Raw genomic sequence first — 26301 nt, 5'->3', positions numbered from 1 at the left:
GTCCTCTTTGCTACATTAATATCGAGCCTTTGTATTTTCATATTTATCACCTTATTTATCCAAGGGAAGATTAATTTGATGCTTCGTAGAAGTAGTTTTTTTTAAGTATATGAAATGAAATCTGGAAATAATATTCTGTACTTTTTCTGAGAATCAGAGTTACTTTGATCATTATCAGACAAGTTTGCCATATTGAAGCCTTCTAGATGACAAGATTGGCCCCACCGCTCCTTGTCCTGTAGATATCATAGAGCGTGGCCATCAGATGTGACCCTTAAATTAAAAATATCCTCAAAGAAAGAAATGAAAAAAATCAGTCAAAACCTGATTTTGTCAGATTTGCAGAAATGGGGCGAGGAAATTTGATCCATTACCAATAAAAAAAGTAATTTATTTTGACTCCAAAGCATATAAAAAAATTACAATAAATGGTCATCCTCTTCTGTTTGTGCTGCTGCATCTCCCTGCCGGTCCTCTGCTGACTTCCTTGGCGCCTGCTCCGGCACCGGTCTCCCCTTCAATCGTCACTGGTGCTTACGGTGCTGACTTCATGCAGTTAATGGCGCCATAGTGTGAGAATGTGCATCAAGCCGTAACTAGTACCGGAAGCACAGGCAGAAAGTGGTGGAGAGAGCGGCGCTCAAGTAAAAGCCTTAAGAAATCAACAGAGTCGGGGAGATGAGGCAGCAGGAGCAGAAGAGGGACAAGATGTGGATGACAATTTTTTTTTTTATCCCTTTCCCGACCCATATAAGCTCAGCAAAAAGACTCCATTTTTCTGCATTTGTGCAAATGAAATGTTCAAAAATGTATATATCTTAGAATCAGTACATTTTAGGAAGTTTTAAACAAATTTGATTGGCTTAGAATAGTTTTTCTCATCTTAACTCAGAGGTAAAAATTAGGGAAAGTTTGGGTCGTGGAACCCGACCCGATCTTTATTTCAAAGTTCGATTTGGGGACCAGAACTGTACCCGAACTTGAACCAGAACCCTAACCCCATTGAAAGCTATGAGGACCCAAACTTTTCACCTGGAAAATGTATCTACAGTATCTGCAACAGACTTCTTCCGGAACTCCAAACATTGCAACGGACGTTCGGGAGAAGTCCGTGTTCGGCATTTAGAACACTGACTGCCGGTCCAAACACCGAACTTTTACGCTTGATTTCGCTCATCTCTAGAAAAAATCTACTAATGAACCAAGAAAACCAAAAATTGATGTCAGTTGTATCCACACCAGTGTTTAATTTATACGTTTGCTGTTGATGATCTGTTACTTTGTTTTCCAAGATCTGTAAATTAAAAATACAAATTTCACAAATCTCGCCAGAAAATCCGGTGAACGTCTTCATTGTACCGGAGAATGCCCCGAAGCATTTGATTTGTTTGTAGCTTTAGTCATCCATAATTTATAAGAAATAAAGCAGATGGCGGCGGATTCATCATTTCTGCTTCTTCCCACGAACACTTTAATAACATCCACCAGCGTGCAGCACATCCTCCTTCTTTTTATTCATGTTTTTATGTTTCTGGCAGAACGTGTCTTATTTTACTACAGTAACAATAATCAAAGCAACTTTTAGGGCTAAACAGCTATAAATTGGACAGAAGAGGCGGCGGGCCGGGATCTGCATTAATAAAATATGGAATATATGAAATTCATTGAGCAGTAAGTGATGGGTGTCACCAAGAATTACCTTCATTTGTGTGATGGGATCCTCGTGTCTCCTCCTCACTCGCTCCACCGATCGCCACCGGTGCAAAAATAATTCCGGGAATTTAGTCATCACCAGGTTTGTAACATTACTGCTCAGTGTCCTGTTTATAGGAGGGCCAGGATTCATGTGACAGATTTGTTTCTTTTCTGATCGATCCTCATGGACACTCAGGGGTATTATAGATTTTACTGGGGTCCTCTGGAAATTTGTCAGTAGTTTGGTAATTGTGGCTGCAAGAAGAGCACGGCAGATTGTTGTTCTTACCATCAAAAGTCATTTAAACCTGTGATTTCATGTGACTTTTCAGAATAAGACGTCGTGTGTTCACGCGGAATAACACTACTTCTGGCCAATATATGACTCCTATCGTCTCTGTCTCTAATTTTCAGTTGCTTCTGAACTGTTTGGTGTATTATAGCTGCCAAGACATCTCCATTACATGGCACACACAGACATGACGGATTCCAGCTCTCCTAACTCAGTGTAGCGCACATTTACAAGCATCAAGGAAGACATTATTGTTAGCGCGGGTGGTCTGGAGCTGAAAACTCCAGGAGTGGACCCTCTGGACCATGGAACAGGACCACTGGAGGCAGGACTGGAGTAGGACGGCAGGACTGGAGCAGGATGGAACAGGAACACTGGAGGCAGGACTGCGGAAGAGAGCAAGGAACCCAGGTAGCAGGACTGAGAGGCTGCTGCGGAGGGCAGGCGAGAACGAAACTGCATGAGCCGAGAGCACACGATGCAGCGAGGTCAGTGTGCTAGGAAACACAACAATCAGGCACCTCCCTCAGGGGGAAGCGGCCTGATATGCTCCTGTCTGGTCTGCCATTGGTCAGGGAGGTGCTTCGGGTCAGGGCATAGCCGGAGCACAAGAAGCAGGAGGGAGGCGCAGCCGTGGCCTATGGCGCATGTGCATTGCATGCAGGGACGCCGCCGGCCGCGCACCTGCCAGAGGCGACCTCCGTGGATGTCGGGCGGCGGGAGGCTGCGGCGTGGGAGCGATGGCCGGGTGAGTACGCAGGGACGGTGTAACAATTATACAGCAGTACTGAGTGTGGATCCAGCACTGGAGGAAATAAAACACTTACTAGAAAGCAGCAGCAGCATGGAGGACATTATACAGCAGTGCCGAGTATGAATCCAGCACTGAAGGAAATACACTTACTGGAAAGCAGCAGCTTAGGTGTCATCATAAACTGCATTAAACAGTAGTACTAAGCAGTGTAATTGTGAATGGAGCTTTGAAGTGAGATAAAACATTCATTATAAACAATCAGAAGCATGGACGATAACACACAAAAATGCTGAATGGAAGAGTTGTGAATCCAGCTCTGTGGTGAGATAAGATATTTTTATAGAAAGCTTTTAAAGTATTGAGGACAACAAAAAGCAATATAAAGAACTACTAAGCAGTGTAGCTGTAAATACAGCTCTGGGTCGAGACTAAACATTAACTAGAAAGCAGCATCACATGCCATTCTCTATCACTCTGCTCCTTATCTTCCTTCTTCACTTCACATAATTATTAATAGGCAGTTGTAGCTGGAGGTCTCGGTAAGGCCTCTTTCACACTTCAGTTGTTTGACGTCAGTTGCAAACCGTCAAAGTGTGAAAAAATGGCTCCATTTCCGCTTTGCAACAAATGGATCCGTTGCTACCTGCCGTTGCAACGCAGGCAAAAAAAGTTTCATTGTCCGTCCACTCAAGACGGCGGACGCCAAAAATATAACAGATCCGTCAAAAAATGGATGCAACAGACGACCATCCGTCGCAATCCATCACTAATGTAAGTCTATGGGAAAAAACGGATTCCGCCCCAAAAAATGGCAGATCCGTTATTTTCTAAAAACGGCGGATTTTGACTGACGTCAAACAACTGAAGTGTGAAAGAGGCCTTAGCTGAAAGCTTCTGGTGTATTGAGCAAGAAGTGATTTTAATAGTTTTTTGATTTAACAGTTATGAGTTAATGAGGGCGGGGAGGTGGAAAAGAAGTGGTTCAGGAATGAAGAAAATTCCATATTTCTTTAGGATACACTGTATTATTTTATTTGCTTGTGCTGTTGATTTTTGCAAAGTTTGCAGATACCACAGTGAAGACCATTTAAATGTCATCATGATCCCTGTGGTGTAAACAAAAACAAAACTTTATACTTAGAAACCACGGCCGACCCTTCATCCTCATCTGGGGAGCGGCATTCCATGTTGCCTTCTGCTTTCTATGTGTTCCTGTAGATATTTGGTTATTTTGTTGTCTTCTGGTTTTCAAGAAAAAGTTGCTTTTTATAATAGAAACCCAGTGTTTACGTGGGTTTCCTCTGGGTTCTCCGGTTTCCTCCCACATTCCAAAGACATACTGATAGGGAATTTAGATTGTGAGCCCCATCGGGGACAGTGATGATAATGTGTGCAGGCTGTAAAGCGCTGCGGAATATGTTAGCGCTATATAAAAATAAAGCTTATTATTATTATTATAATAGACCTTTTATGTGTTTTTAGTGTTTTGTGTGTTGTTATCCGTTTGCAGCTGTATAGAAGGGGAATCGATTTTCCAGTGTAATCTCAAACTCTTCACACTTTTTCAGTAAATTGAGCCCGCACTTCATTAGACATTTGATCTAGTTCATAATCGCACAGCTTGATGAAGAAACGCTTCATGCCATTAGCTGTGAAGAATCTTAATAAATGAAGTGGAATATTCCAGGCATGTTAATGAGATGACCTCGGTGTAACATTGTAACAGAGGAACAGATTCTGTATTTAACCTCCTCTCTCGCTGCAATCAAAGACTTAAGTGACGTCAATCTCGCATTTGGAACATTTTTATGGTTTTACGTCCAATACTTTGGGCTGATTAAATGAATTTTTGTTATACTTGTTAGAGATGATCAAATTGGTTCAAGGCAAATTAAATTTGCTTTCAATTTTCCCCCCAAAATTCTGATTCACTAAAATCACATTTTTTCATTTCGTACATTGCAAATAGTTTATTGGACAATTTACTGGATTCAAGTTACAGCCAACATGAATTGTATCATTTAGGTTTTGTATTTACAAGGGATTTGCAGCTTAACAACAGACAACAAAAAAGTTTCAACTCACAATCAAAATAAAAACATATTATGAAAATAATCAGGAAAGAATTTTGGATTTAACCATAAGATTACCGGTATTCTCATAACTGAACTATAATAATGTGGTAAGTGCCAAATTAATACAATGGAAAGTTACAGCATACAAACGGTTTTATTACTTTGAGTTGGATCTGGTGACAAACTCATCTCTGCTACATTTGTTTACATACAATATCATATAGACGTCACTCTAATAATGTTGGCGGTTATTTCTAATTATCTCTGGATTTTAGCACCAGATGAAATGTGAACTGTTGTAACAGATTGCTGGATGTTACAGTGTTGCTGAGAATGAATCACAGATATTTCTTTCTGAAGATAGAGGTGAAAGCAACGTGAGATTTGCAGCCTGAAAATGACACATCAAAGCCAAAAATAAGCAAAGATTCCTTAGAATTATTTATACACCTAAACACAAGAGAAAAACTGGAAATTCTCAGGTTTGGCTTTTTATGTAGCATGCAACATGAAAACCTGCTTAAACCTTTCTTTCTATCTCACAATTTCTGGCACATTGTATTTACGATATCAAAAGAAAATCTCTAAATGTCACTTCTTACATATAAATATCAAGATACGATTTTCTACTTTTGAAATGATAAAACATCTGTCAGAGCAAAATTTATACAGAAATCTGTTTTACCCAAGAATATGTCTGTGTCAGCGAGATCCAACAGTATATTACCAACAGATCTCTGGCAGATCATTATAGTAGTTATAGTCTCATACATAGGGGCATGTTATGATTAGGTCACCAAGGAGGATAGCCGGGGAATAGGCTAGGCAACCAGATAACCAGAGAGGTTGGTAACTTGGCGGCTTGCAGACCCCTAAACTGACAACACAACTAGAATTAGCCGTGGGACGTACCTACGATGCCCTAGATGCCTCAGCACAGCTGGAGAGCTAACTAAGCCTAAAGAGAGAAAGGGGAAAGGGGAAAGCTAAACTGCCCCGGAGTAGAAGCACAAAGGAATAGATAGCCCCCAAACATATATTGCTGGTGAGACAAGATGAGGCACAAACACAGGCAGAGAACAGTGTAAGCAAATAATGGGGCCCAAACTGTCTAGATAGAACAGAACAGGAAAGGATACTGTCTGCAATCACACAAAAAACCCTAAGAAAAAATCCAAAACATCTGATATGCAAAAATACTGAGGCCACACGACCTCTCCCCCACTAGATCAGAATTCTGGTGTGAACTGGATACAAAACAAAAGATACTGATATAACAGGGAATTAGACATACTGAAAAGACTGACATGAGCTGTGGCATATGGAACAGAGTCCAGCACAGGTCCCAGCAGGGAACAAGGCTGAACTCACACCAGCAAAGCAGAAATCAGAGGAAAGCGAAAAATGGATCAAATGCAAAAAGATTCAAGCAGAAAAAATAACTTATCTGAAAGGTGCAGGACAAAGCAGGAGGCAAGCAGCCTTCCAAAAATACTCAGGAAGAAAACCAAATCACTGGCAACAACTGAGGGAAGGTTGCTCACTTAAATCTCTCCAGTCTGTAACACCTGACCTCCAATCATCCTCCTCAGGTGACTGACTTCTGTCAGCCAGACCAGCTCCATTATCAGCAGCAACCACCAGAGGGAGCCCAAACTCAGAAGCCAGGTCAAAAGTGTTCACAACAGGGGCAGTATTATAGTAGTTATATTCTTGTGTATAGGAGCAGTATTATAGTAGTTATATTCTTGTACATAGGGGGCAGAATTATAGTAGTTATATTCTTGTACATAGGGGGCAGTATTATAGTAGTTATATTCTTGCACATAGGGACAGTATTATAGTAGTTCTACTCTTGTACATAGGGGCAGTATTATAGTAGTTATATTCTTGTACATAGGAGCAGTATTATAGTAGTTATATTCTTGTACATAGGAGCAGTATTATAGTAGTTATATTCTTGTACATAGGGGGCAGTATTATAGTAGTTATATTCTTGTACAAAGGGGCAGTATTATAGTAGTTATATTCTTGCACATAGGGGCAGTATTATAGTAGTTCTACTCTTGTACATAGGGGCAGTATTATAGTAGTTCTATTCTTGTACATAGGGGCAGTATTATAGTAGTTATATGCTTGTACATAGGGGCAGTATTATAGTCGTTATATTCTTGTACATAGGGGCAGTATTATAGTAGTTCTATTCTTGTACATAGGGGCAGTATTATAGTAGTTATATTCTTGCACATAGGAGCAGTATTATAGTAGATATATTCTTGTACATAGGAGCAGTATAATAGTAGTTATATTCTTGTACATAGGGGGCAGTATTATAGTAGTTATATTCTTGTACATAGGGGCAGTATTATAGCAGCTATATTCCTGTAGATAGGGGCAGTATTATAGTAGTTATATTCTTGTACATAGGGGCAGTATTATAGCAGTTATATTCTTGTACATAGGGGCAGTATTATAGTAGTTATATTCTTGCACATAGGGGCAGCATTATAGTAGTTATATTCTTGCACATAGGAGCAGTATTATAGTAGTTATATTCTTGTACATAGGGGGCAGTATTATAGTAGTTCTATTCTTGTACATAGGGGCAGTATTATAGTAGTTATATTCTTGTACATAGGGGGCAGTATTATAGTAGTTCTATTCTTGTACATAGGGGCAGTATTATAGTAGTTATATTCTTGCACATAGGAGCAGTATAATAGTAGTTATATTCTTGTACATAGAGGGCAGTATTATAGTAGTTATATTCTTGTACATAGGGGGCAGTATTATAGTAGTTATATTCTTGTACAAAGGGGCAGTATTATAGTAGTTATATTCTTGCACATAGGGGCAGTATTATAGTAGTTCTACTCTTGTACATAGGGGCAGTATTATAGTAGTTCTATTCTTGTACATAGGGGCAGTATTATAGTAGTTATATGCTTGTACATAGGGGCAGTATTATAGTCGTTATATTCTTGTACATAGGGGCAGTATTATAGTAGTTCTATTCTTGTACATAGGGGCAGTATTATAGTAGTTATATTCTTGCACATAGGAGCAGTATTATAGTAGATATATTCTTGTACATAGGAGCAGTATAATAGTAGTTATATTCTTGTACATAGGGGGCAGTATTATAGTAGTTATATTCTTGTACATAGGGGCAGTATTATAGCAGCTATATTCCTGTAGATAGGGGCAGTATTATAGTAGTTATATTCTTGTACATAGGGGCAGTATTATAGCAGTTATATTCTTGTACATAGGGGCAGTATTATAGTAGTTATATTCTTGCACATAGGGGCAGCATTATAGTAGTTATATTCTTGCACATAGGAGCAGTATTATAGTAGTTATATTCTTGTACATAGGGGGCAGTATTATAGTAGTTCTATTCTTGTACATAGGGGCAGTATTATAGTAGTTATATTCTTGTACATAGGGGGCAGTATTATAGTAGTTCTATTCTTGTACATAGGGGCAGTATTATAGTAGTTATATTCTTGCACATAGGAGCAGTATAATAGTAGTTATATTCTTGTACATAGAGGGCAGTATTATAGTAGTTATATTCTTGTACATAGGGGCAGTATTATAGTAGCTATATTCCTGTACATAGGGGCAGTATTATAGTAGTTATATTCTTGCACATAGGGGGCAGTATTATAGTAGTTCTATTCTTGTACATAGGGGCAGTATTATAGTAGTTATATGCTTGTACATAGGGGCAGTATTATAGTAGTTATATTCTTGTACATAGGGGGCAGTATTATAGTAGTTCTATTCTTGTACATAGGGGCAGTATTATAGTAGTTATATTCTTGCACATAGGAGCAGTATTATAGTAGTTATATTCATGTACATAGGAGCAGTATAATAGTAGTTATATTCTTGTACATAGGGGGCAGTATTATAGTAGTTATATTCTTGTACTTAGGGGCAGTATTATAGTAGCTATACTCCTGTACATAGGGGCAGTATTATAGTAGTTATATTCTTGCACATAGGGGGCAGTATTATAGTAGTTCTATTCTTGTACATAGGGGCAGTATTATAGTAGTTATATTCTTGCACATAGGAGCAGTATAATAGTAGTTATATTCCTGTACATAGGAGCAGTACTATAGTTGTTATATTCTTGTACATAGGAGCAGTATTATAGTAGTTATATTCTTGTACATAGGAGCAGTATTATAGTAGTTATATTCTTGTACATAGGGGGCAGTATTATAGTAGTTATATTCCTGTACATAGGAGCAGTACTATAGTTGTTATATTCTTGTACATAGGAGCAGTATTATAGTAGTTATATTCTTGTACATAGGTGCAGTATTATAGTAGTTATATTCTTGTACATAGGGGGCAGTATTATAGTAGTTATATTCCTGTACATAGGAGCAGTACTATAGTTGTTATATTCTTGTACATAGGAGCAGTACTATAGTTGTTATATTCTTGTACATAGGAGCAGTATTATAGTAGTTATATTCTTGTACATAGGGGCAGTATTATAGTAGTTATATTCTTGTACATAGGGGCAGTATTATAGTAGTTATATTCTTGTACATAGGGGCAGTATTATAGTAGTTATATTCTTGTACATAGGGGCAGTATTATAGTAGTTATATTCTTGTACATAGGAGCAGTATTATAGTAGTTATATTCTTGTACATAGGAGCAGTATTATAGTAGTTATATTCTTGTACATAGGGGCAGTATTATAGTAGTTATATTCTTGTACATAGGAGCAGTATTATAGTAGTTATATTCTTGTACATAGGAGCAGTATTATAGTAGTTATATTCTTGTACATAGGGGCAGTATTATAGTAGTTATATTCTTGTACATAGGGGCAGTATTATAGTAGTTATATTCTTGTACATAGGAGCAGTATTATAGTAGTTATATTCTTGTACATAGGGGCAGTATTATAGTAGTTATATTCTTGTACATAGGAGCAGTATTATAGTAGTTATATTCTTGTACATAGGGGCAGTATTATAGTAGTTATATTCTTGTACATAGGGGCAGTATTATAGTAGTTATATTCTTGTACATAGGGGCAGTATTATAGTAGTTATATTCTTGTACATAGGGGCAGTATTATATTAGTGATTTTCCTGATACCAGCGCCAATCCACTGACTTCATGTAGTCTTCTTTCCTCCCATTCTCATTGATCTGCTTTCGTCTATTGTCCAGTATTAGAATACTTTGTCTCAGCACTTTCTCTGCTGATGTTGGAGTTCATATATCATGAAAGACTGAGTAGCGACATATTGGTAATCGATGGTGTATGCAGATGTGGGTGTCTACATCTGCTCCAGCATTATATGTGTACGGTATTTGTGTATCCTGATAAGTTCATTACACCGGGACAATAAAGCATCTCTGTTGCATCAAGTTTTTTTTTTGCAAAATATTAACTTTCCAACCAAAGATTTTTTAATTAATGTTATTTAGCCGATGAGTAATGATGTCTAATTACTGCACTTCTATCGTCCAAGAGTAAAATCCAATTTGCTCTGATTAAATGTTTCTTCATCAATTTGCATTTCTGATTTCTGCCTGCAGGATAAATCCAGGATTATTGATAGATCGATGTTGTTTATAGGCTTTGGGGGAAAACAAAGATCAATAGTTTTTTATTTTCCAGTTATTGATGGGATTGAATTGCTAAATTTGAGCACAATCCGCTGCAGTCTGATATTTGCTGTTCCGTAAAGTCATGTTGTAATTAAAACAAGTTATAATATTGATGTGATACATTGTATAATAATTAATATTATTACTAGTACTTACAATATACAGATGTAGCAGAGCTGGGTTCATTATGGGACTCAAGTCTCAGTTCTGGACCCCCAGTGATTAATCACTGTGTAATGTAGAGTAATGCAGGTGTGAACATGCGCCAATGGTACAAGCAATGCATTTACCAGAAGCAGGAGGTCGAGGGGACAACTGATCACTTGCAGGGACAGTCTCCTGTTCTCAGTAAGGCTGGGGCTGAATGGTGACTTTGGGCGTGAGGCCACAATTTGTAAGCGTCTTCTACATTGCAGTGCAATTCCAGAGTATGGTTTCACATTGTGACCCCCAAGTAAGTTACAAGAAACCTTACAAGTTTGGATTATTTTCACGCTTTGCCTTTTGCGGTTGCAGTTGCCTTTGGGGTTGTAATGTGAACACATTCACTTGCATTGCGCCGCAAGGAGCAGACTGAGACACCGAACAAACTCTTAGGCCTCATACCCATTGGCGATTAAGAAAACAGTCCGATTTCTGGACCGGGGAAAAGGGTGGAGTGTAACGCCAGTGTCATGCGATTTCTAATCTTTCCTTCCGTTTTCAATCCGTTTTTTTTTTTTCCCAGCAACTCTTTTTTGACAGTCATTTACAGGACCATTTACAGTGTTCTATACCACAGAATGGTGATGTATCTGTTTTTGGTCCGTTTTATTAATCGCACCCATTGACTTGTATTGGCGAAAATCGCTGCAAATCTTTTTTTTCTCAGACCGATTTTGGATGAGAAAAAAAATCGCAAGTGAGATGTCACCCATTCACTAACATGGGTCAGATTGCAATCGTCCGATTTTATCGCCAGTGAGTATGAGGCCTAAATGCATGAGAAGTGTGGCCTCCAAAGTCACCGCATAGCCGCCGCCGAAAGTTCACACTCCCTGCATTCCTGCTGCTTGGAGGGGCCATACATTGCTGATGACTGTATCCGCTGTATCGGCACAGCGCGGTACGCAGAAGTGACTTTGCCTCTAGAGCATCAGAAGGGATCAGGAGTCGATTTTGTTTGAGTCTCCGCTTATTCTGCAAACTATAGCGCTTACTGAACAAGCTGCAGTGGGAACCCGGATACATGGATCACACCGGCTGATAGGCGCAGCAGCTGCACGTGTCGCGGCTGTGTCACTGTCACAGCACATGCATGGAGAGCCCAACACACAGACTATATCCATGCATGTGCTGTGACAGTAAAGAATCTGCAAATAAAAGCCGGTTTTGCTTGGATTTTCTTGCGTTTTTTTGCTGCGTTTTTGCCATGCTGCATTTGTCTCTTGTCCATGCTGATAAAATTTAGTGCAAAAAAAAAAAAAACATATTAGACTTCATCATCAGGTTTTAACACAAAAAAAAATGCAAAACCTGATAGCCGCTGTTTTTAGCGTTTTTTTTCACCACCCATTACTTTCAATGGGTGAAAAATGCTGAGAAAAACTCTGCGATAAGTGACTTGCTCCATTGTGCAAAAATCAAGCAAAGTATAAAATACTGAGGACAATGTGTGAGCAGGAGATGTCAGAAATCTCATGGGCTTTGCTGGTGCTGTAAAATGCAGCTGAAAATTTGCATAAAAAACACTGAAAAAGCATCAAGTGTGAACATAGCCCTTAACGTCTGAATGTGGATCGTCCTCCTGAAGCGTCTGAATAAGGGCTCATACTCACTTGCGAGAGACTCTCTCGTAGGAATACCCGGCACTGGGACTGGAGCGTGCAGCTGCATAGAGGTACATGTATCCGCGCTCCGGTCCCAGTGCCGGGTATTCCTACGAGAGAGTCTCTCGCAAGTGAGCATGAGCCCTTTGCAGATTTCCGGTGCTTGCGGTCTTTATTCTACCCATTCCCACCTGTCTGGTCCAAGCTTTTGCTCCTTTTCCTTTATTACATTCACGTTTCTATCATTGCTCTTTTTTACTTATGAGGCTCCAATTTGGTTGGTTTTCTGTCTTATGTGGATTGGATCTGTAAAGTAATAGTAATTGGAGACTATTTACAGAATAGTTTTTTTTTCTTTTTTTTTGTAGCCAAAGTAGAAAAACAATTAAATAAGAAAATGAATTGCAATTTTTAAACTCAATGTATTTTTTTTAATAGTTTTATTTTTCAAAGCCAAATGTAGAACATTGAATTCCATGCTCCCCGAGTCTCCGCCGAACAGATTCCCTCCTGACTTCTACATATGTTTCCTCACCCATTAACCTCTTTCTAGTCTCAGACTTTAGTTTTAGGACCTGACAATTTTATGCATTCATACATGGTTTTCATTTCAACTAAAACCTGGAAAAAAAAAAAAAGGAGAAAAGTTTCCTCTGTGAGCGAGCATTTCATATGTTGGGATCAATAATTGATTGCACCTAGCGTTGAATTATTCAATATATTCCTCTGTTCACTTTACTATGCAAAGAAAACTTTTGGATAATTACTAACTAGTTTTAGCCAAAGGAAACGTCTAGAGAAATGTTTCGGTTTTTACTTCTCATTTTCTTGTTAAATTTAATCCAGAACCATAGAAATGGCTTTTATGTTGAACATTTGTTTCGCTGCACCTTCAAAAATCATCCCCAAACTGCAAACACCCAGAATTAAACGGGCAGAAGACCAAGTATGAGAGGAGCAATATGGCGGCCGGCTGGGGAGGCGCAGGCGGGACAATGCTGGGCTATGGGTTGTGTATGGCACAGTGAAGACAACACCAGCAATGGGGCCAAGCAAACCGACAGGAGCGGGACTGCGCGGCAGAACAGGTGAGAGCCAGGTCGTGCCTTCTTTTTTTTGTGTTTATTTTATTTAATCTCAGGCTAAATTATAGCAAATTGATCTATTCAAATTTCTGCACTTTTGCTCACCTCTTGTGTGGGCAGCTTCGGAGAAATCTCTTTTCTACTTAAATATGTACTTTGACCTTTTTAAAATAATTTTTGCAATTGGGTTTTGTTAAAAATTTACAGACTTTGTTGGCTGCAAAATGGGTTAACTGAGAATCCCTCAGTGAGCTTGTCCTGGTCTGGAGTTTATAAACATTTTTACCTGTTTGAGGATACGCTCACATCTGCGTATATAAAGTAGCTGAGATAGATATATAATCAGTGCAGTGCATGTGTGTGGTTTTCTGTACTTGTATTTAGCTAATAAATAAAGGAAAACTGAGCTGGGTCCCCCTTTTTATTTTTATTAACCAGCTGAGGGAAAGCCGACACCTTACTGGATGTCGCTGCTCACAGCGTGAGACATTTCTGTGAGCCGATATTAATAGCCTGGGAAGCTCCATGTTTATTGTCCCCTTTCCAAACTATTAAGACCAGTTCTCAGCTGTCTGCTTTGCCTCAGCTGGTTAATAAAAATAAGGGGAACCCAGCGCCACTTTTGTTTTCCTTTATTAGCTAAACACAAGTACAGTAAGCTGCCCACGCACTGCACAGATTATATATCTCACTGACATCTTTTCTATCTTTCTATTCTCTTCTGACCGTTCACGCTGTGAATTTACTGTAATCGGTGGATGAAATGTCGGGTTTCCTACGAGATGAGTGCCTAAAAATCGCATGGTCTGTGCAGAGTGCAATATTTTTTTACTTTCTTGCACCCATTGACTTGCATCGGTGAGTCTCGACCATTTTATGCAGCCTTAGGCCTGTTTAACACTTCAGTTTTTTGACGTCAGTCAAAATCCGCCATTTTGCAAAAAAAACGGATCCGCCTTTTTTTTGGTGGATCCGTTTTTTTTCCCATTCACTTGCATTGCGGCTGATTTGGACGGATGGTCATCCGTTTCATCTGTTTTTTGATGGATCCATCATAATTTTCTGCTCTATTAAGTGGACGGACAATGAAACGTTTTTTGTGTGCGGTAAAATAGCGGCTAGCAGCGGATCCGTCGCTGTCCGCCATGCGTTATAATGGATGCCTATGGGCGGCGGATCCGTTGCCAACCGTTAATTGGCGGAATCCGCCAACGGTTGGCAACGGATCTCTCTCTCTCTCTCAACACAGCGGGAAAAGAAATGCCACTGAGAACACAAGCATAGCATTAAATTGGTATGAACGGTATCAGATTTTTAATTGGATTGCATTCGTCTGATTTAATCGCAGTGAACCCTCATACTGAACTCCCTTGTGCTGATTTACAAGCATAACCCACATGAAATTAGAGCTGAACTTTGATGTGGTCACAAATCAGCGCTTGGTAATGGGAGTTGGGCCATGATCACACGGTCAGTATTTTACATCAGTATTTTACATCAGTATTTGTAAGTCAAAACTAGGAGGAGAACAATAGGAGGAAAAATCTAATAGAAACACATCACCACTAGGGATGAGCGAGTAGTGAAATACTCAGACTCGCCATACTCATTACGAGTACCTCCTAATACTCGGGTACTCATAACGAGTAGTGAGTCCAATGTAAGTCTATGGGAAATTCGAGTAATGGGCAGAGAATGTGTGTGGGTGGAGACTCTGTGCGCTTGGAGAATGTGTGTGCCAGGCTCTGCCGGACCTGTGCGAGGCTGTGCCGGCCTCTGCTGGTGCTGTGCCGGCCTGTGCTCATGTGTGGGCATGGTCAGATGGGACTACTTGTCCCATCCGGCTATGCCGGCTACAGTGAGATTAGCGGATGATGGGAAAGTAGTATTCCCATCATCCGGCTAATGTGGTGAATGTAAAAAATAAAAAAAGACATACAGAACATACAACATATAACATACAGTACATACACATAACATACAACACATAACATAAAGTACATACTCGCCTCACACACCTAATTCCCCAAAGCCATCGATCACCTGTAAAAAAAAAATTAAAATAATAAAGCAACCTATACTCACCTTTCTGCAGTAATGCCATTAATAACGAGGGTCCCATGTCGATCTCCCAAGAAGAGCAGCCGCATCAGTTGATGCAACCGCTCTCCAGGGGCTCCAGCGATACAGTGACGCTGCACGGCCAGCCAATCACAGTAATGCCACAGCAAAGAAGGCGGCAGATTTACTGTGATTGGCTAACACGTGTCGGCGGGAGATCCGAAGTGAAATTAACTCGCTAGGATTTGAGTACTGCGAGTACCGAATCCTAACGAGTATACTCGCTCATCCCTAGTTACCACTTCTGTATTTATCACTCACTCCGAGTTACGAGTACTGATGTAAAATACTGACCAGATACTGAACGTGTGAACGTGGCCTGATTGAAGTCTTTTGGAATATGGTTGAAGGCTGATGCACAGTTCATGGCCCCAGTATATGTAAATATATCATCAAGTTATTGATCTTTTCACAGTGTCTAGAACAGCTTTCCATGCGCAGCAGAGAAGTTATAGATATAAACCCCTGGTGAAGTGACGTTTCCCGAGTCGTCAAGCAGCAGTGACTACCTGTTACTTTGTGTCGTCGTTATGACGCTGTAATAAGTGTGTCCTGATGTGTTTTGATGCGCAGAGCCGGCAGACGACACCTAACTAGCACATAATTAGCCACATGTGTCGCTTCTGTATTCTGAGTTTTCTCCAAGATTTTCACACATGGAAAACAAAGTGTGCAAATATTATGCGCGGACCGGACGGCTCGTTATAATCTTCCCATTAGTGCGGGGTGCAGCGGTGGTGAACGACGCTCTGTTGTGAGTCTTTCCTTCCTGTTATTAGAAAATGGTGGGAATTGTAGTTCCACAAAACCTGGGGATCGCTGTTTTATGATTTCATCTCCATCTGCAAATATACAGGAATTCATAGAAACTGGAGCCGACGCATCCGACAGATCGCACACGTTTCACACGAGAATCCCCTGAGGTCTGGTCGTGTTATCAATAGTTACGATGTATCGCTCCTATTTGCAGGTTTACTTTATGCATTATGAATCATTGTACGTTTTATCTAGTAAAGCAGGTTTTCAAATTTAGAGTGACCTATTGTTACCATTTACAAATAATTCCAGGGTGTTTGTCATAGGATGCAGCAATGTTTCCTCTGTTGCTGGCTTCATCTTAGGCTTCTTTCACACATCCGGCTTTGTGTCTCCGGCGCCGTGCGGCGAAAAGCCGTAGGGGCGGATCCGGGATGTGCCGGAGACACCGGATGCCTGTATGGCCGGATACGGTGGTGCCCACATTTAAAAGAGTAGCGCGAGACTCAGAGTCTCCGCGCATGCGCTGTGAGAAAAACCGGTTCGGCGCTGTCAAAAAAAAGTTGCAGCGAACGTTTTTTGCAGACGCCGGACGGCTACTTTTTGCCGTATCTGGCAAAAACCGGATGCGCCGCATACCCATCAGGCACTGTGCGGCGACAATACAACTCTATGGGACAAAACTGGATCCAGTAGCGGATCCGGTTGTTCCAAATTTCGCCGCATCATGCCAGATTCAAAAAGCCGGATGTGTGAAAGCAGCCTGAGGGTGTGTGCACACGCAGCGGATTCTGCTGCGGATTGATCTGCGCGGATTTAGTAAAATCTGCGGATTAGCCTGCGGTTTTATCACCTCTACAATGGAGGGGATGGTAAACCGCAGCGGAATCCGCAGAAATAATTGACATGTCAATTCTTTCTGTGGATTAGAAACCGCAGCAAATCCGCACAGAAAAATCCGCACCGTCTGCACTGCGGTTTGCATTTTCCATAGGATATTATGGTACTGTACACTGCAGCAGAATCCGCAGCGTGTGCACACAGCCTTAGGCTACTTTCACACATCAGGTTTTTTCTGACAGGCAGGATCCGGCATAAATTGTGGAAAACTGATTAAACAGATCTGTTTTTCCGCCAAATCCGTCTAGCTGGTTGGTAATGGATGAGGGTCTCACTATATCAGTTTCCTGGGGGCTGGCCAATTGGATCTGAGAATGCGCAGACTTAAAAAACAGATCCGGTGGCCGGATCCATCTTTTTCCGGATCCAGCGCATTCTGGCGCCCATAGACTTGCATTGTAGCAAAAATCCGGAAGCGCCGGATCCGACGCTGTCCGTTTTTTTGCCACAGGCAAAAAACGTTACTTGAGATGTTTCTTCCAGACGCCGGAATCAAAATTTTAGCCAGATCTGGGAAGAAACGGAAGAAACGGAAGGCCATGCAGCGCGATCCGGAGCTAATACAATTCAATGAGAGAAAGCCGGATCCGGCGGCAGATTTCGCCGGATCTGTTCTTTCTCAAAATAGCCGGATCCTGCCTGTTGGAAAAGACCTGATGTGTGAAAGTAGCCTTAACCATTTGCTTCACCCATTGTTGTTCACTCTTGGACCCTTTCTCCTCATAACTTACGTGTATTGTAAGAAGATGGACCAGTGCTAATCAATGCGTTACTTCACATAAACATTTTTCCATAGAGATCGATGATCTGTGTGACGACAATCTCAGCAGGCGCGAGTCTCATCTGTTTTTTTAAATACATTTCAATAGAAAGCGCGCAAAATAGACTCCATCTGTATCTGTATGGCATTAATGTTTAATGGATAAATTATAATTTCTAGCATGGGATTGGATGTCTGAAATGGACAGACAGACGGCATGGGGGCAAATAATCAGATGAAAAGTTGTCCATTTTTTTCTGGATGACAGATTGTTGCTCCTGTGAACTTAGTCTTCCCTTCTCTTACTTTTTGTTCTTTTGACACTAGTAGAAAAAACGAGGATCTTCATGTCACTAAGGCTACTTTCACACATCAGGTTTTCGGCGTCAGGCGCGATCCGGCGTCGTGCCGGAATGCCGGATCCGGCAAATGTTTAGTAAAACCTGAAGTGCCGGATCCGGTTTTCTGCCGGATCCGTCTTGTTCTTGACAGACAAAACCGGATCCGTCTCATCCGGTTCATCCATTTTTCGACGGATTACGCCTGATCCGGTTTTTAAAATTGACCCTTGTGGCCTTCTGAATGGGATTGGCTACTGGAAAACTATATATAGCATGTTCCTACAGCCCTTCTTTGACAGGTTGTAGAGAAGAAAGTGCAGGTTGGAGAGAAGAGCAAGTTACTGGCGAAGATGGATGTTGTCATTGGAAATATTACCACTAGAAGTTCTGTGACGGTTTCAGGGACAATTTTGCACTATACTTTATGTCACCTCACGGCAGAGTACACTGGCAGGATGACAGAGTGTGAAAGATTTGTGCCCTAACCAAACTTGTGTACCTTCTGGACCAACAGTATATACCTTTGCCAACCAAAGTTGGCTATCTTGTCATGGTCTTACTATTTTTACCTTTAGGCCACAGGTGTGTACCTGGTTGTGTTTTATGCAAAGTATTTCACCTTTTAACAAAAGTTGTGTACATTGTTAGGAAATCACCAACAATAAACACAACTTTTTAGGTGAAATACTTTGCTTCAAACACAACCAGGAACACAACTGTGGCAAAAAGCTAAAATTTACCCACAGTTATATACCTGGTTTTGAATACCTTTTTACCTTTGAAATACCCTGTATTTAACCTTTTTTTTAAACATAGTTCGCCGCAGAAAGAAATGACAGACAACCAGTGTAAACAATAATTTAACTTTTATTTAAATTTTTTTTTTTTTTTTGTAAAATGTTTTTAAAGTGCAAAAAACTTTTTTAATAAAGGTTTTAAACCCAATGGGCATTTTTATTACAAAAAACACACATTACAAATCTGTGTAGTGTGGGGTGGAAATACTGCTGGAGGGGCTGCGGGACACTTCGACAATGGGAGTGTGGAGAGAGGACTGGGATCGTGGTGGGGAAGGAACAGTTAGAGGTGAAGGTGTGGAAAAAGCTACAGAATGGGTGGACATGTGGGAGGCAGAAGAGGTGGTGGGCGGTGGAGTGGAGGGTTGGGCAGGGACTGTAGGAGCAGATGATGTTGATGGCAAGTTGTATGGGGAAGGAGTTTGGTACGGGGCAGGAGTTTGGTACTGGGCAGGTTGCTGGAAGTGGGGAGATGTCTGGTACTGGGGAGGTTGCTGGTACTGGTGAGGTTGCTGGTATGTAATAGGAGGGGGAGGATGGAAAGTGGCTGGAGGGGGTGCAGATGTAATAGGAGGGGGAGGATGGAAAGTGGCTGGAGGGGGTGCAGATGTAATAGGAGGGGGAGGATGGAAAGTGGCTGGAGGGGGTGCATGTGGAGGAACTACTGTGGTGGGAGGAGGAGGTTGGGAGGTAACTTGCTGGAGAGCAGCGTGGCATGAATGCATTACATGCATCTGCTGGGCAGGAGAGAGCGTTTCCATGCGCTCCACAACAGACCTGAAAAAGGTGTGGTTTGGCGAAGATCTTGCTTCTGAATGCATGGTTTGCAGAAGTGTCTTCACCTCCAGAATGCTGGAGTTGATCTGCTGATAGCCTGCGGAGATTTCCTCTGACAAGACTTTTAGACAGTTCTGGAAAGATGTATTCAGATGCAAGAACTCTTGCGCATAACTCTTTTCCTGACCCCTCTGCCGCTGCCGCCCAGTACCCGCAGGTGTACTAGAGGTGGCAGGGGCAGAAGGGTGGGGTAAAGGGAAAGCGATCTCCTCACCAGCAGCTTCATGTAATGTAGGCGGCCACGATGCTCCTGTGCTGGTGGATGGGACAGATGGGTCGAATGTGTGGGAAGGCTGGGAAGGTGCAGATGTACCGGGGCGGTCGAAGTGTCCCTCGGTGCCGGTCTCCTCAGGGATCGCCTCAGAAGGGTCCAATCGTGCAGGCTCCCGAGTGCTGCTCACCGTGCTGTGGAATAAAGAGAAAAAAAAACAATTAAAATACTGACATGGTATGGCCCTGGCTGAAAAAAAAAAGTTACATCTAACATTTTTTTCACATGTGATGTGTAATATTTACCTTCTGGTGACCATTGTTTCCCGGAAGAACGACAGGGCTCGTGCGTACTTGTACTTGCTCCTGCGTCCTCCAGATCCACTCGGGGCCCGCATCTCTTTATTGAACTCCTTCTTGAAACGATCCCTCACAGACCGCCACCGATTCACAATTCTGTTCCCTGAAACGAGAAAGGACAAAGTGGTTAGTATACAACATCAGTGTTTCACAAACTCCAGTCCTCATGGTCCCCAGGGGTCATGTTTTCAGGATTTCCATAGTAAATAGAAATCCTGAACACATGATCCGTGGGGACCACGAGGACTGGAGTTCGGGAAACACTGGTTTACATCAAGCAACCGGTACTGTATATACTTACGCTCTTTAATCTGGGCCCGAGCTTCGAGGTCCTCCCAGCGGCCCACAAGGAGCGAACAGATTTCCTCCCAGAGTCGTCGGGTAACGATCAGGTCAGCGTGGCGGCGGTCAGCCATATTCCAGAGCGGCTCCCTTTCTCTGACGAGATCGATGAGGTGGTCCACATCGAGTCCTCCATCCTCACCGTCAGAGTCGGGAGCACGCTGTGAAGGCTGTTAAAGAAAAAGACAAAAATAACATAATTAGCCTCCACAAAAGAAATGAAATAAAAAGTGCAAAAAAACAAAGCAAAAATATTTATACTTACACGCTGGTGACCGCCGCGTTGCTGTCGCCGACGACCCTGGGAGGCACTGCGAGGATCTCTTGGCCGAGCACCAGATTGGGAAGACTAGAGAAGAAAACAAAAAATGTTATGTCTTTGGATGTAGGCATTTGTTTGCTGTGTGTGGTCTGCAGAACATTGTTTTCTATGTGTTGTGTGTAGTGTGATGTTGTGTTTCTGCGTTTGATGCCAAAATCTTACCAATTGTGAGCCCACTCCAGGTGTCTGTCCACCCCTTCCTTCTTCTTCTGGGAGCTCCTCTTCATCTTGTGATTCCTGTTTTGAAATAAAAGGCAATGAATAGACATATATTACAGAGATGATGGATTTTGGAAATAAAAACTTACCGTCAAACGCTGACGATGCGAGGGGGGGCTCCCAGAAGAAGATGTGCTGTCCTGTTGATGGCCAGACTCCATGGCTGTGGGTATTGCTGCTGCTGTTGCTGCTGCCAGTGATGCCATTTCTGCTGCTGCTGCTGCTGCTGCATCTCTTGGGCGGCTGTTGAATAAAGAGAAACAAAGGGCCAATGAATATCTTGATATTCCATGGCCCTAGTTTGGAGGAATGGGGGATTTGATAATTACCGTCTCTCATCTGCTGCTGGACTCCCCTGCTCAGCATGTTCCATTTGCTGCTCCATTTGGGGTGGTGGTGGTGCTGATGGTGCTGCAGTGGTCTGCTGCCTTCTCCTGCTGCGCTTGGTTGCTTTCTTGGGTGGCATGTTGGGTGTGGCTGTGGGTCCCACTGTCTTGCTTTTATATATGTCTTGTGGGCAGAGCTACTGAGCATGCTCAGACCAAAAAAACCGGATCCGGCCACCGGATCCGGCTTTCGCCGGATCAGGCGCATTGCGGCGCTCATAGGCTTTCATTGTGTGAAAAAGCCGGACGCGCCGGATCCGGCGTGTCCGGCTTTTTCGCCGGAGACAAAAAACGTTACAGTAGCCGTTTTTTCCAGACGCCGGATCGCGACACATTGCCGGATCCGGCGAAAACCGGATGAAACGCATGGCCATCCGGCGCGATCCGGCTCTAATGCAAGTCAATGGGGGGAAACCGGATCCGGCATTGCATTTCGCCGGATCCGGTTTCTGTCAAAAGCGCCGGATCGCGCCTGATGGCGAAAACCTGATGTGTGAAAGAGGCCTAAGGCTTCATTGAGACGTTACTTTTATTGCACACATGAGATGAACTGATTTTAATCCATGTTTTGGATCAGATTTTCATTAATGCGTCAGTTTTTATCATCAGTTTCATTATCAGTTTTTCAAAACTGCAAGAAGTCTTTTCAAGCTTCTGGTCTCAAGCAGACAGGAAATAGGGTCAGCAGCACCAGTCTACATAGACTATAATATGAGAAACTGGGTCTGAGCAGAAAAAGTAAATTAATGCAGCACCAGTATACATAGACTATAATGGGAATGTCAGCAGCACCAGTCTACATAGACTATAATATGAATGTCAGCAGCACCAGTATACATAGACTATAATGGGAATGTCAGCAGCACCAGTCTACATAGACTATAATATGAATGTCAGCAGCACCAGTCTACATAGACTATAATGGGAATGTCAGCAGCACCAGTATACATAGACTATAATGGGAATGTCAGCAGCACGAGTATACATAGACTATAATGGGAATGTCAGCAGCACGAGTATACATAGACTATAATGGGAATGTCAGCAGCACCAGTATACATAGACTATAATGGGAATGTCAGCAGCACCAGTCTACATAGACTATAATGGGAATGTCAGCAGCACCAGTATACATAGACTATAATGGGAATGTCAGCAGCACCAGTATACATAGACTATAATGGGAATGTCAGCAGCACCAGTATACATAGACTATAATGGGAATGTCAGCAGCACGAGTATACATAGACTATAATATGAATGCCAGTAGCACCAGTATACATAGACTATAATATGAATGCCAGTAGCACCAGTATACATAGACTATAATGGGAATGTCAGCAGCACCAGTATACATAGACTATAATGGGAATGTCAGCAGCACCAGTATGCATAGACTATAATGGGAATGTCAGCAGCAGCAGTATACATAGACTATAATGGGAATGTCAGCAGCAGCAGTATACATAGACTATAATGGGAATGTCAGCAGCACCAGTATGCATAGACTATAATGGGAATGTCAGCAGCACCAGTATGCCTAGACTATAATGGGAATGAGTACTATCAGTGAAAATCATATATAGAACTTGAGAGTGAAAAATAACATCTGAATGAGCCGTAAATGATTTATTGATTAATTGATTTTAATCTTCTTTCATTGCTAGAGCTCAGTTAATATATTTTGCAGACCTTTACTTTCTCCCTGCTTAAGTCAGCTGCAGTAGAAAATAGATATACAAAAAGGATTAATATGTCAATGGAATACAGATTGCTAAAATCTATATATATAATTGCCTTAATTTGCCCGTCATCCAGTTCCGTCTGGATGTCCCTGAATCCCACAATCCACCGCGCCGCACCGGAAGTACGCCAACCACCATTTTGGAACACCTAAGTGATGTTGCTCGGATCCAGGCCGCTGCTGCGATCATGAGGCTGTGAAAGGGGTGTAACGAGGGGGTATAATGAGGGGGGTGTAATGAAAGGGTGTAATGAGGGGGGATTAATGAGAGGGATGCCGCCGCCGGACCCCCGCCAGGATCCACCGACTGACTACATGCGGCGGATCCCACTGCTGCCTGTCCACCCACCTCCGTGCAGTCACAGCCGGCAGGAAAGACCGTGGTTTTGAGGCCTGTGCTGGAGATTGGGTGCGGCCACCCTCTGATGGCGCCACGCACCATCTCCAGCACAGGCCGCAAAACACCGTCTTTCCTGCCGGCTGTGACTGCACGGAGGTGGGTGGGCCACTGCCCCCATCGTGATATTACTGCCCTCCTGATGCGATAGCATCGGGCACACCTGGTTACTTGAATATTTAACCATAAAATGGAATAGCAAGTTGTTTTGTCTTTAGGAGAAATTTTCAGGCAAAGCAAAAACAGAACAGAACCCTGTACTCCCAGCAGCCTCAGCACTGATTCTATCCAGTAATGTGAGTTACTCCGGAGCAGCTTGTGACCACGTGAGCCGAACATCAGAGATGGCAGTGAGGAGTCTGGGGAGCCAGTCTTGTAGACACGGTGACCGGTGACGGCTGCCGCTCTGCGGTAACGTGGCAGAAACTCACAACCATTTTAGTTCTGAAGGAGGAGAATCTGCAGCCCAGATGATGAGGAGTGAAGCAAGAAATATGGAAACTTTCTGACACAAGATACGACGGATTTATCTGAGCTCATATTTTATGTTCACAAACAAGGACCCTTTAACCCATAACATGATTATCAGATCTCCCAGCAGGATTCGCTGAGAACAACGCTGCCGCTGATAGAAATCTTCGGTTTGACGTCTCATTTTTAATATTATTTAAGCCTTTTTCTTTTTATAGCGGGAAAATGTCAGAATAAATCCCTTATGTTGGAGTCAGATTATTTATTAGATGTAATGTTGAGCGATGCAATTCACGGGCGTGCTGGGCGATAAGATTTAGCGATTGTGCTGCGCTGCTCTTATCCTGCTAAAAGCTTCACATATAATTGGATTTAAGGAGAAAGCTTAAGGAAAACGTAACTGCAGGCGGCCGACCGACGCTGCCGGTAAAGAAATGTGCAGCAACGCTCAAATGGAGATGGAGGTTGTGTCCCCAGCGCTATGTCTATAAAACAAGGAATGGCTCCCCAGCCGGGCACTGTGGGTGATTGTCCCACCAGGCAGGCATGCTTTTCTGGGAAGGGAACTATTGTGCAAGAGCCTGGGCAATGCCAGTGGGGATGGGGAGCCCAGTGTGCTACTGGTGATGGGGAGCCCCATGTGCAAATGAGGATGGGGAGCCGCTTGTGCCCATGGGGATGGGGAGCCCCTTGTGTCACTGGTGATGCGGAGCCCCTTGTGTCACTGGTGATGGGGAGCCCCTTGTGTCACTGGTGATGGGGAGCCCCGTGTCACTGGTGATGGGGAGCCCCTTGTGTCACTGGTGATGGGGAGCCCCTTGAGTCACTGGTGATGCGGAGCCCCATGTACCAATGAGGATGGGGAGCCCCTTGTGCCAATGGGGATGGGGAGCCCCTTGTGTCACTGGTGATGGGGAGCCCCTTGTGTCACTGCTGATGGGGAGCCCCTTGTGTCACTGGTGATGCGGAGCCCCTTGTGTCACTGGTGATGGGGAGCCCCTTGTGTCACTGGTGATGGGGAGCCCCTTGTGTCACTGGTGATGGGGAGCCCCTTGTGTCACTGGTGATGGGGAGCCCCTTGTGTCACTGGTGATGGGGAGCCCCTTGTGTCACTGGTGATGGGGAGCCCCTTGTGTCACTGGTGATGCGGAGCCCCATGTGCCAATGGGGATGGGGAGCCCCTTGTGTCACTGGTGATGGGGAGCCCCTTGTGTCACTGCTGATGGGGAGCCCCTTGTGTCACTGGTGATGCGGAGCCCCATGTACCAATGAGGATGGGGAGCCCCTTGTGTCACTGGTGATGGGGAGCCCCTTGTGTCACTGGTGATGCGGAGCCCCATGTGCCAATGGGGATGGGGAGCCCCTTGTGTCACTGGTGATGGGGAGCCCCTTGTGTCACTGCTGATGGGGAGCCCCTTGTGTCACTGGTGATGCGGAGCCCCATGTACCAATGAGGATGGGGAGCCCCTTGTGTCACTGGTGATGCGGAGCCCCATGTACCAATGAGGATGGGGAGCCCCTTGTGCCAATGGGGATGGGGAGCCCCTTGTGTCACTGGTGATGGGGAGCCCCTTGTGTCACTGCTGATGGGGAGCCCCTTGTGTCACTGGTGATGCGGAGCCCCATGTACCAATGAGGATGGGGAGCCCCTTGTGTCACTGGTGATGGGGAGCCCCTTGTGTCACTGGTGATGGGGAGCCCCTTGTGTCACTGGTGATGCGGAGCCCCATGTACCAATGAGGATGGGGAGCCCCTTGTGCCAATGGGGATGGGGAGCCCCTTGTGTCACTGGTGATGGGGAGCCCCTTGTGTCACTGCTGATGGGGAGCCCCTTGTGTCACTGGTGATGCGGAGCCCCATGTACCAATGAGGATGGGGAGCCCCTTGTGTCACTGGTGATGGGGAGCCCCTTGTGTCACTGGTGATGGGGAGCCCCTTGTGCCAATCAGGATGTGGGGCCCCTTGTGCCAATGAGGAT

The 26301-nt window shown here is 43.2% G+C and overlaps 1 long non-coding RNA gene across 1 annotated transcript in view; it reads left to right on the top strand.

Annotated features, from left to right (window-relative positions):
• The first annotated feature begins 12451 nt into the window (after positions 1-12451).
• LOC141049164 (uncharacterized) overlaps positions 12452-26301 on the top strand; it is a 77148-nt gene continuing 63298 nt past the window's right edge. The window contains exon 1 of the long non-coding RNA XR_012220268.1: positions 12452-13363. This is a non-coding gene — a long non-coding RNA (uncharacterized lncRNA). The remainder of the gene's footprint in view (positions 13364-26301) is intronic.

This window comes from Dendrobates tinctorius, unplaced genomic scaffold, assembly GCF_039654945.1.
Source record: "Dendrobates tinctorius isolate UK_male_01 unplaced genomic scaffold, ASM3965494v1 ptg000143l, whole genome shotgun sequence".
Lineage (NCBI taxonomy): Eukaryota > Metazoa > Chordata > Amphibia > Anura > Dendrobatidae > Dendrobates > Dendrobates tinctorius.
Note: the sequence above shows the minus strand (reverse complement) of the source record. Positions and strands in the feature narration are given on the sequence as shown.